We start from the raw sequence: 12,991 nt of genomic DNA on the forward strand, positions 1-12,991 counted from the left end.
TTCTTTTGATTTCCATTTGCATGGAATATCTTTTTCCATCCCCTCACTTTCAGTCTGAATGTTTCCCTAGGTCTGAAGTGGGTCTCTTGTAGACAGCATATATATGGGTCTTGTTTTTGTATCCATTCAGCAAGCCTGTGTCTTTTGGTTGTAGCATTTCATCCATTCATGTTTAAGGTAATTATCGATATGTATGTTCCTATGACCATTTTCTTAATTGTTTTGGGTTTGTTTTTGTAGGTCCTTTTATTCTCTTGTGTTTCCCATTTAGAGAAGTTCCTTTAGCATTTGTTGTAGAGGTGGTTTGGTGGTGCTGAATTCTCTTAGCTTTTGCTTGTCTGTAAAGCTTTTGATTTCTCCATCGAATCTGACTGAGATCCTTGCTGGGTAGAGTAGTAATCTTGGTTGTAGGTTCTTCCCTTTCATCACTTTAAGTATATCATGCCACTCCCTTCTGGCTTGTAGGGTTTCTGCTGAGAAATCATCTGTTAACCTTATGGGAGTTCCCTTGTATGTTATTTGTCATTTTTCCCTTGCTGCTTTCAATAATTTTTCTTTGTCTTTAATTTTTGCCTATTTGATTACTATGTGTCTCGACGTGTTTCTCCTTGGGTTTATCCTGTATGGGACTCTCTGCGCTTCCTGGACTTGGGTGGCTATTTCCTTTCCCATGTTAGGGAAGTTTTCGACAATAATCTCTTCAAATATTTTCTCTGGTCCTTTCTCTCTCTCTTCTCCTTCTGGGACCCCTATAATGCAAATGTTGTTGCGTTTAATGTTGTCCCAGAGGTCTCTTAACCTGTCTTCATTTCTTTTCATTCTTTTTTCTTTAGTCTGTTCCCCAGCAGTGAATTCCACCATTCTGTCTTCCAGGTCACTTATCCGTTCTTCTGCCTCAGTTATTCTGCTACTGATTCCTTCTAGTGTAGTCTTCATTTCAGTTATTGTATTGTTCATTTGTTTGTTCTTTAATTCTTCTAGGTCTTTGTTAAACATTTCTTGCATCCTCTTGATCTTTGCCTCCATTCTTTTTCCAAGGTCCTGGATCATCTTCACTATCATTATTCTGAATTCTTTTTATGGAAGGTTGCCTATCTCCACTTCATTTAGTTGTTTTTCTGGGGTTTTATCTTGTTCCTTCATCTGGTACATAGCCCTCTGCCTTTTCATCTTGTCTATCTTTCTGTGAATGTGGTTTTTGTTCCACAGGCTGCAGGATTGTAGTTCTTCTTCCTTCTGCTGTCTGCCCTCTGGTGAATGAGGCTATCTAAGAGGCTTGATGGGAGGGACTGGTGGTGGGTAGAGCTGACTGTTGCTCTGGTGGGGCTTGACTGTTGATGGGTGGGGCTGGGTTCCCTCCCTGTTGGTTGTTTGGCCTGAGGCAACCCAACACTGGAGCCTACCTGGGCTCTTTGGTGGGGCTAATGACAGACTCTTGGAGGGCTCACGCCAAGGAGTACTTCCCAGAACTTCTGCTGCAAGTGTCCTTGTCCCCACGGTGAGCCACAGTCCCCCCCCCCACCTCTGCAGGGACCCTCCAACACTAGCAGGTAGATCTGGTTCAGTCTCCCCTGGGGTCACTGCTCCTTTCCCTGGGTCCCGATGCTCACACTACTTTGTGTGTGCCCTCCAAGAGTGGAGTCTCTGTTTCCCCCAGTCCTGTCAAAGTCCTGCAATGAATTCCCACTAGGCTTCAAAGTCTGATTCTCTAGGAATTCCTCCTCCTATTGCCAGACCCCCAGGTTGGGAAGCCTGACGTGGGTCTCAGAACCTTCACTCCAGTGGGTGGACTTCTGTGGTATAAGTGTTCTCCAGTCGGTGAGTCACCCAACCACCAGTTACGGGATTTGATTTTACTGTGATTGCGCCCCTCCTACTGTCTCATTGTGGCTTCTCCTTTGTCTTTGGATGTGGGGTATCTTTTTTGGTGAGTTCCAGTGTCTTCCTGTCGATGACTGTCCAGCAGCTAGTTGTGATTTTGGTGTTCTCACAGGAGGGAGTGAGAGCACGTCCTTCTACTCCACCATCTTGGTTCAGGTCTGCATCTTTATTCCCATCTTGCCCCTAGGTTCTTCTGACCATTTTCTTTGTTTTTGTTTTTTTTTTTTTAGATTCCATATATATGTGTTAGAATACGGTATTTGTTTTTACCTTTCTGACTTACTTCATTCTGTATGACAGTCTCTAGGTCCATCCACCTCACTACAAATAACTCAGTTTTGTTCCTTTTTATGGCTGAGTAATATTCCATTGTTTACATGTGCCACATCTTCTTTATCCATTCATCTGTTGATGGACACTTAGGTTGCTTCCATGTCCTGGCTATTGTAAATAGAGCTGCAATGAACATTTTGGTACATGACTCTCTTTGAATTATGGTTTTCTCAGGGTATATACCCAGTAGTGGGATTGCTGGGTCGTATGGTAGTTCTATTTTTAGTTTTTTAAGGAATCTCCATACTGTTCTCCATTGCGGCTGTATCAATTTACATTCCCACCAACAGTGCAAGAGGGTTCCCTTTTCTCCACACCCTCTCCAGCATTTACTGTTTGTTGATTTTTTGATGATGGCCATCCTGACTGGTGTGAGATGATATCTCATTGTAGTTTTGATTTGCATTTCTCTAATGATTAGTGATGTTGAGCATTCTTTCATGTGTTTGTTGGCAATCTGTTTGTCTTCTTCGGAGAAATGTCTATTTAGGTCTTGTGCCCATTTTTGATTGGGTTGTTTGTTTTTTTGATATTGAGCTGCATGAGTTGCTTGTATGTTTTGGAGATTAATCCTTTGTCAGTTGCTTCATTTGCAAATATTTTCTCCCATTCTGAGGGTTGTCTTTTCACCTTGTTTATGGTTTCCTTTGCTGTGCAAAAGCTTTTAAGTTTCCTTAGGTCCCATTTGTTTATTTTTGTTTTTATTTCCATTTCTCTAGGAGGTGGGTCAAAAAGGATCTTGCTGTGATTTATGTCATAGAGTGTTCTGCCTATGTTTTCCTCTAAGACTTTGATGGTGTCTGGCCTTACATTTAGGTCTTTAATCCATTTTGAGTTTATTTTTGTGTATGGTGTTAGGGAGTGTTCTAATTTCATTCTTTTACATGTAGATGCTACCAGAAAACTACTAGAGCTAATCAATGAATTTGGTAAAGTAGCAGGATACAAAATTAATGCACAGAAATCTCTTGCATTCCTATACACTAATGATGAAAAATCTGAAAGTGAAATTAAGAAAACACTCCCATTTACCACTGCAACAAAAAGAATAAAATATCTAGGAATAAACCTACCTAAGGAGACAAAAGACCTGTATGCAGAAAATGATAAGACACTAATGAAAGAAATTAAAGACAATACAAATAGATGGAGAGATAGATATACCATGTTCTTGGATTGGAAGAATCAACATTGTGAAAATGACTCTACTACCCAAAGCAATCTACAGATTGAATGCAATCCCTATCAGACTACCACTGGGATTTTTCACAGAACTAGAACAAAAAATTTCACAATTTGTATGGAAACAAACACAAAAGACCCCGAATAGCCAAAGCAATCTTGAGAAAGAAAAAAGGAGCTGGAGGAATCAGGCTCCCTGACTTCAGACTATACTACAAAGTTACAGTAATCAAGACAGTATGGTACTGGCACAAAAACAGAAATACAGATCAATGGAACAGGATAGAAAGCCCAGAGATAAACCCACACACATATGGTCACCTTATCTTTGATAAAGGAGGCAAGAATATACAGTGAAGAAAGGACAGCCTCTTCAATAAGTGGTGCTGAGATCCAGAGCTTCTGTTCTTCTGTTTCTGTCTACAGGTTTAAGTCTCTATCCCAAATGACCTACTGAATGTAGATAACAGACTATCTCAAGCTACAGAAGCTTTCATCCCAAAAGCTTTTAGACTGCATAATCAAGAATGATCCTTAGAGATTAACTAATCCAACTCTTTTATTTGTAAGAATAGGATACTAACACATAGGAGGAATGGTTTATCTCTTTGCTGTTACTAAGCCTCAGTTTTCTGCGTCTGTAAACTTGAAATAACAATAGTTACTACTCACAGATAGTAACCACTTCTAGAACACAGAGACTCAGAGGGACCCAAGACCACATAGCTAGAAAGTGAATGGAGAGGGCATTTGATCTTAGGGAAGGTGGTAGGAAATCTTTCAATTTGTTCAATCCACTACAGAGCTATAATTTCTACTTCTAAAAACCTTATAGTTCAATAGAAGAGACCATCCATTCATTCACTCAGCAAATATTTATTGATGCCTCCTCTGTACCAGGCAGAATGCCAAGCCGTGGAAATTCAACAATAAAGAGTACTTGCTTCCATGAAGCCTAGAGTCTAATTGGAAGTATTCACATTTATCAAAAAATCACAAAGTAAATAAAAACTTACAATTGTGATAAGTGCTCTGAAATAGAGAAGTGTGGTTCCATGAATGTCTATATAGTGGAATGGACCTAATCATGGGGGTCATGGAAGATTTTCCTAATGTAATGTCTACTGCATGTAGAAATGAAGCATTAATAAAATTAACTGGATGAACAAAATAAAAAGGAGTATTCAAGGCAGCGGGAACAATATGTGCTGAGGCCCTTTGGCAAAAGGGGACATGGCACATATGAAGGATTAAAAGAAGGTTATTCTGGCTGGAGTGTGCAGCATAGCAGGACTGCAGGGGTAAGCAAGGGCCACACCATACATGGTCATGTTCAGGACTTTCGTCTTTCCCTGAGAGAACTTATTACTAAATCATCTTAATCAGGGAAGGATGTAATCAGATTTGCATGTTTAAAAGGTCCCCTAACTGCCCTGTGGAGAATGGACTGGCAGAGGACAAGACTGGATGATGACAGAGTTATGGGGCTATTGCAGCTGTTCTGATGAAAGATGATGGTAGCATAGACAAGGCTCAGCTGGTAGAGCTGGAGAAAAATGAATGGGTTTGAAAAGTATTTAATCAGTAAACTCGACGGCACTTGATGCTAGATTACATACAGGAGAGATGATGTCTAGAATGACTTTCTAGGTTTTTGGTTATCATAACTGACTGGAAATAGTGCCAAGATATACACATATAAACATTTTCAGGCAAAATGTGACTAAATATTTAATGAGTTGACTTGCATGCAAAGAGAATTCTATGAATTTAGCGCCTTGGTCTTGAATATGGTCCTTAATTTTTGAATTGTGGATTCTATAAGAAATTGATGAGTTATGAAACCTCTGTCCAGACAATAGCACTTTCCCATTGACTCACAATTTTGCACTTATGTTGTAGTCAGCTTCATCCATGTAGATTTAAATTCATGTGGCATGGGACTTCCCTGGTGGCACGGTGGTTAAGAATCTGCCTGCCAATGCAGGGGACACAGGTTCAATCCCTGGTCTGGGAAGATCCCACGTGCCACGGAGCAACTAAGCCCGTGTGCCACAACTACTGAGCCTGCGTGCTGCAACTACTGAAGCCCGCGCACCCAGAGCTCAGGCTCCGCAACGAGAAGCCACCGCGATGAGGAGCCTGTGCACCGCAACGAAGAGTAGCCCCCGCTCGCCGCAACTAGAGAAAGCCCGCGCACAGCAACAAAGACCCAACGCAGCCAAAAAAATTAATTAATTAATTAAAAAAATAAAATAAAAAAAAATAAAGTAAAATAACTTCACGTGCCATTTATGCAGTCCATGAATCTGAGGCCAAAAATACTCTACTAAATCTTTACTCTATAACATGTGCCCTGTTGTGTTACTTGTATACTGCACCACCCAAAGTTGAAAGATAGATAGGGAACATTGGCTTTGCACGGCTGGGCTGCTACAGTTATCCATTTACTGTATTTTACTATTGCTTAACAAATGAGTATTGAATGGGCACTTGCAAAGTGCTATTCTAATCCTCACAGGGAATCAATCACAAAGCGTAAATGCTTCTCTGGGAACCCATACACAAGTACATCAATCCTTAATGACAGAACCAAACACAAGGGTCACTCCAGCACCACTGTCAGGAAAAAGCAGCTCTCCCTGAGATAAAAACTGCCTTCTGTCAGCTTCTCTTCATGTTCCTGGCTTCTTGTGGCCTTGGAGGGAAAATAAAATATTTCCTTCCCCAGGGAAAGATTCATTTGGATGCAGCTGCGTGTGAAAGAGAATTGCTGACTTAGGATCTGATTCCATGATGAGCATTTTATAAACATACTATATATAACAGTTATATACACTACATACTGAATACACACGAGACACAAATTATATGCTAAATCAGCTCCTGTGCCAATCCAGAAATAATGAGAAAAAAATGAGGGCTTAAATTGCAGCTGGCAGGCTTGGAAGGAAAAACATTTTAAAGGAAAATCACACACAAGGTACACTACCACCTTGTCTAGAAAACCTTTTAAAATTACACAATCATCTGATGTGAAATTTAACCATAATCTTCTCTGGAGTTTAGGGATAAGTTTGATGAAGTTCAAAGATTTCTTCTACTTCTCTCCTTCAAAGGTGTTAACTCCAAATACATATTGAGGGCTTACTGCATGCCAAATACTGTGCCATACATTATCCCATTCAGTCCTCACAATCATTCTATGAGGTAGGTACCATTATAAAACCCATTGTACCGAGGAAAAAACTGAAGCTTAGGAATGTTAGATAATTCTCCCAGTGGGACTCCATTATCAAATATCAAATGCCATAATCAAATCCAGGTGTGTCTGACTTGGACTGCCCAAGCATGGTCTTCTAAATGACCATTTCACCTAAATCACACATCCCACCTAAGGGGAAATAATGATGAGTAGTTTAATATCCGAATCGTCTGTCATTCTTAACCATTATCGTAACACAACTACCAAAAATATGTGTTGATTCCTTGATATTTGTAATAAGTTACAAATATTCCTTTAGGACCACTGTAATTGAAGGACACAGAAAAACCCCACCAGGAAACATTCAAATATTAAAAGCAAGTGTAGTCTAAGTCACTATGTTAGAATCCTATCAATGCTTCTGTGGGAATGGGAAAGGTAGAATTACTTGGGATCTAGAATTCCTCAAAAAAGAAGTCCCAGTTATTTCCTAAAAATACTGACCTGGAGCCTTTCAAAGTAGCAATATGACCACACAAAGTCAAAATAAGCTCTTGTTTGAAAAGTTTCTTCTTAGTGAATCTCAGTATTTTGTCTTAGAAAGCAAGTGGGACATCTGCACTGTAGAAGTAATGGAAGTACATCTTTGGAACTAAGAGCTGTACATTTTTAAAAGATAAACTCACTCCTACACATTACATAATCATTTCTAGAGGCTGTTAAGTTGCAATCAGACAAGTCCCTTCAGCCTCCTTCTAAAACTATATTTGATGTAAATTAAGAGGCATGCAAACTCTCTGTTATCTTCTTTCTCCTTATCAGATGTCACACCTCGATGGCTGCAAATAATCCCTCCCGATTATTCTATAGCCATTGATCCAGACACATAACTTATCTCTCTGAACTCAGCCATTAAACTGACACAAAGCCGAGGTTTACATGGTTAAGTTCAGAGCTCATTTAAGAGCAGGTACTTCATCAGGAAGCGTAAAATCATTTCCATTTGAAGATCTCAGTTTGTCACTTAGTCTTCGAAAAATAATCTGTGTGACAGATGCCCTTTGGCATTCTAACATATTCATATATCAGAGAAATAGTTCATCTTTCCCTAATAGTCACAGGTAATCAACAGCCTAAGATGATTCTATAGCCATAAACATTTATATTTATATAATAAAATAAAAATACCCATAACATTGCTTTCTAAAAGACCAAGAAAGTGTACTCCCGACTAACCTTCAGCTGTGTGGTCATAATGGTCTTCTGAACGTTCAATCGTGCATTTACAGGCATTTAGGGTCCTGACGCATTGCAGATCCCCTTTGCTGGTTTGTTTTAAAGCTTGTTCAGGCTCATTAGCCTGGTCCCATTGAAAAAGTTAGAAGCTCTGAGAAGGGTGGAACTGAAAATGAAATTATGCCCAGTGTTCTTTCCACCCTCATGCCCCTTGGCAGTCTTCATTTACATGCACACCACTTCACTTCGACTGTGTCAAATCCTTGCTCTTACCTCTACACTTTTTTGGTGCTATTCATCGTACCTGCTGTGCTTGTGGTGTTCTTCTCTCCTGCTCCACAAATTCAAACCAGAGTCTTCCTATACGCTACAGAAGTATGGTGGATTAAATGTGTTTAATAGGTCCAATTCACTTCGAGCAAACCCAATACACAGGAATTTGATCTCACCAAGCTGATAAATTAGGAAGAAACAGATATTTAATAAAACTCAAAATCCCAAAGTCACTTTGTGGAGAAAGTTGTCCAGTTATTTAACATACCCCGAATCCTGTCACTCTGGCAGTTGACATAATCACGGCTACTATTTATTGAGTTCAGTGAAATGGGTACTATTATCTCCAACTCGAAGATGAGGAAACCAAGGGTCAGAGAATGTAGGTGACTTGTTTGCATCAAGAAAAACATTAGCATCAGTCATTACATTATTCCACCTGCTCAGAGCTTGCTTACAAAGTTCACGTTCAGCTGTTCCCCTCCCCAGTCTTTCATCACGCAGATCCTATCATATGTTGGGAATGTTTCTTCCCTACTCCTAAGATTTTCTTCCTCAGACGGAGCTTAATTAGCGTGGCTCTGGGCTTCTCTCTGAGGAGGTAGAGTGACTTCTCTGATTGGTAAGTTCGGGAGGAATAACTAGGATCAGCTCATCTTTGCCTTCCTTCATAGGGAGTGATTTTTTTTTTTTTTAGGGCAAGGGCTGTCCTGGGTTCCTAAATCTCACCTGGCACTCTGTCCATGTGGAGAGGTGTGCCCAGTCCAGCACTACCGTGGTAGGCAGGTAAGTCTGCCTAATTCCAGGGAACAGTTTCACCAACCCCACTTGGCTCTTCACTAGACTAGTCTCCCAGCTAGATTCTATACTCTCTGCAAAGCTTTTCCCAAACCCCAAATCAGAAATCACCTTTCCCTTTCTCTTCCCACAATACTTTGTATTTCCATACAGCCATTATAACAAGTTCATTTCTATTAGTGACACATTCTACTACTACTTATGTGAAAGTGCAGAGGCTTGGACCTATTTCCCATCCATTCATTGATGTTCCTTTCACAGCATTGAATGTAGTGTTCTATATAGACAGTAGGACCTCAAAAAGAGGTTTGTTGAATTGGATTGGATTGAATTGCTTTTAATGCCATGTCATCTTTGTATGTAACTTTAAACTGTTTTTTAAAAATGTGCACGTTCCTTAATTCCCTAGTTGGTTAAAAACGGTGAGAAATACAAACTCCATTTTCTCTCCTCTGCATTGGACCACTCATTGCAGTGATTCAGGTCCAGTAAAGAAACTGTAAAACTGCCAGCCTGCTGACTGACAGTGAGCCACTAGACTGTTTCCGTTAGAACTGCCTGTTTGCCTCTTTCTCCCATTCACTCTGATTACTCATCCTGCACCGGCCCCAGGTGCAACCATCATGGAAGGTTGCCCTGGAGTTAAGAGAAGGGACTTTGTCTCTCAGAAGTGGTAACATTCCCATGTTTGAAGCTGAGGCATCTTCGGGCATAGCTGGGAACCAGCTGCCATTACGTCTATTTCAGGCAAGAGGGAGCCTAGCATTTTTAATTGAAAATGGAGTATAGTTGCCTATCTTATAGTTTTATTCCAAATGAATATGAGCGTGACAGTGTTTCTGAAGCAATGAATTGAACATCTAGCATTTTAAGGGCTTGCACTTACTGCTGAAGCACTAATTAAGCTTTACAGATGAGAAACTAAGTGACTCATTAGAGGTCACAGAGAACATCAGTAACGGGGCCTTTAGAATGTCATAAGGGCCTTGTGTGAAGGTTGGATTCTGTTCATTCAGCATTATATTTTACTTGAAGTTCATTCTGCAACTAATCATAATCTAGGTCATTCATTTACTCACTCATTCATCCATTCCTGTGTCCATGCCCTAACACAAAGAGCCCTTTTTGAGCACTTGTACTATGCAAAACCCAATAGGAGGTGCTAAAGACAGAGAAAAACAAATCATCACTCCTGCCCTTAAGGAGCCCTTAGGGAAGGACAGATGAGAAAAGGAAGTATTAGAGCACACTGGCTATGAGATAAAGGTGCTAAAGGAGGATGAAAGAGAGTCTCTAACCTGCCTGGGGTCTAAGAAAATTTCCTAAAGGAGATCAGGTTTGAGCTAACACTGAGGGTTTTCACAGTTTTCCAGAGACAAGAGAAAATGGTGCAGAGGTTCCAGTGTTTCCAGAGCAGATTATCCCTCTGAGAAGAGCTAGAGCAGGTAAGGACTGAGTAAGAGATGGGGCCAGCTTAGGAAGAGCAGCATAGGACACGGTAAGTCAGCAATTTAGACTTTGTCCTGCTGCTCCTAGGGAGCTGCCTTAAGCAGGAGGATGATGTCATCAATGACATCATAAAAATTTCATTGTAGAACCATGTGACTAGATCGTAGAGTGTTGTAGTACTCCTGTCTAATCGGAATCAACGGGATGGAGAAGAGACTTGTCTAAGGGACATTTATGATAGAATGACAGGACTTGGTTCTGATTAAATGCCTATTTTATTGGGAGTTCATAGGAAAGACAATAGAAGAGAAGGTGGGAACTGTGAATAACTCCTAAAATTCTGGCTTAAGTACCTCGGTGGGTGGTAGCATCTATTAACAGTATTACAAAACACAAGATGACAAGTAAGTTTGGGAAAACAAATGCTAAATCCAGGTGTTGAGATTGCAGTGTCTGTGGAATAGCCAAGCTGCAGTGGGCAGACGTAGTAGACAGCAGCTGAGGAGTGTGGTCAGGAAGTATAAAATAGCCATCTATATAGAGATAGTGGTGGCCAGCAGATGGATGTAGGTGGGACCTATTCTGCAGGCAACCATATTTCTAATTGCTTTGACTGCATAGATAATGCTTCTTACTTTTAAAAGTATAATAAGCAGGTCACTCTTGGGTCTTCCTACATGGCTGAGCAAAGTAACTATTATTCTTTAGAAAAACCAAACACCAGAATTATGACACATCTACACATTATTCACAGGAATATAGAAAAATGACTACATCCATAAGGACAATAAGTAAAATAAGTTAAATGTGATCCTTTCTCTGCTAATAGAGAAAAAAATAAAACTATGGTTATAGAAGAAGAAGTATTTGACTCAAGCCCCTATTTGACTTTATTAGAGATATAATGTCCTCTCCTACACCACTCTTTCGCTGCTCTCCTTATCCTTCTCCAGTCACATCCTATCACCGTATGCAATTTGCAGAACTGCACTGCAGTTGTAGCCCTCTCTTCAAGTGTTAGTGGCAACTTATTTAAAAAAGAACCAAAAGGGCAGGGGCCTCTTTGCTTTCCACAACCTTCACACGTCAGGTTAGGTATACTTGTCCATATGCTGGTTTTAAATTGGTTCTCTTTTGCACAGCAAAGAAAACCATAAGCGAGACGAAAAGACAACCCTCAGAATGGGGGAAAATATTTGCAAACAAAGCAACTGACAAAGGATTAATCTCCAAAATATACAAACAGCTCACGCAGCTCAACATCAAAAAAAACAAACAACCCAATCAAAATATGGGCAGAAGACCTAAATAGACCTTTCTCCAAAGAAGATATACAGATGGCCAAGAGGCACATGAAATGATGCTCAACATCACTAATTATTAGAGAAATGCAGATCAAAACTACAATGAGGTATCACCTCACACTGGTCACAATGGCCATCATCAAAAAATCTACAAACAATAAATGCTGGAGAGGGTATGGAGAAAAGGAACGCTCTTCCATTGTTTGTGGGAATGTAAATTGATACAGCCACTATGGAGAACAGTATGGAGGTTCCTTTAAAAACTAAAAATAGAACTACCATATACCCAGCAATCCCACTACTGGGCATATACCCTGAGAAAACCATAATTCAAGAAGACACATGCACCCCAATGTTCATTGTTGCACTGTTTACAATAGCCAGGACATGGAAGCAACCTGAATGTCCATTGACAGATGAATGGATAAAGAAGATGTGGTATATACACACACACACACACACACACAATGGAATATTAGCCATAAAAAGGAACAAAATTGGGTCATTTGTAGAGACGTGGATGGACCTAGAGTCTGTCATACAGAGTGAACTAAGTCAGAGAAAAAAAATATTGTATATTAATGCATATATGTGGAATTGAGAAAAATTGTACAGATGAACCTATCTGCAAGGCAGGAATAGAGACGCAGATGTAGAGAACGGATGTGTGGACACATGGCATGGGGGGGGGAAGGGGGGTGGGATGAACTGGGAGATTGGGATTTACATATATACACTACCATGTGTAAAACAGATAACTAGTGGGAACCTGCTGTATAACACAGGGAGCTCAGCTTGGTGCTCTGTGGTGACCTAGATGGGTGGGATGGGGAGGGAGGAGGGAGGTCCAAGAAGGAGGGGATATATGTATACACATAGCTGATTCACTTCGTTGTACAGCGGAAACTAACACAACATTGTAAAGCGACTATACCCCAATTAAAAAAATGGTTCTCTTCCAAACTCCTCATATGCAAGTTCCATCTATAAAGCTAACCCAAACCACTGAACAAAGAGATGAATAAAGAGGTGAGATCAAAACTGAATGTGGGTTCAGTGACTGTAGAATTTGCTTTCAAGGCTCAATTCAGGTTAGTCCTCTGGCCCAGAAAACCTTCTATGGCTCCTCTCATTCCCAGCCCCAGCGTGATTTAGAAGAGCCCTTGACCATACCACACCAGAACAACTTGTATCTCTGTGACTAGACTGACAGCTCCTTGAGGACAGGGACCATGCCATCCATTTCAGTTCCATCAGCACCTTGTGTGGCATCGAATACAAAATAGGAATTTAGTTATTCGTCTACCAATGCCAAACGGTGACAAGTCAT

General features: G+C 40.4%; 2 protein-coding genes across 5 annotated transcripts in view; one reads left to right on the forward strand and one right to left on the reverse strand.

Moving 5' to 3' along the window:
- Nucleotides 1–12,991, forward strand: part of GRM5 (glutamate metabotropic receptor 5) — a 543,363-nt gene that overhangs the window by 342,626 nt on the left and 187,746 nt on the right. The window lies entirely within an intron of this gene.
- The window catches only part of LOC309636771 (uncharacterized protein), a 355,047-nt gene continuing 349,724 nt past the window's right edge, over nucleotides 7,669–12,991 (reverse strand). The window contains exon 9 of the mRNA XM_082410294.1: nucleotides 7,669–8,290. The gene's annotated coding sequence lies outside the window, so the exon portion shown is untranslated. The remainder of the gene's footprint in view (nucleotides 8,291–12,991) is intronic.

This window comes from Balaenoptera physalus (genome assembly GCF_965194825.1).
Source record: "Balaenoptera physalus genome assembly, chromosome: 10".
In the NCBI taxonomy this organism is placed as follows: Eukaryota; Metazoa; Chordata; class Mammalia; order Artiodactyla; family Balaenopteridae; genus Balaenoptera; species Balaenoptera physalus.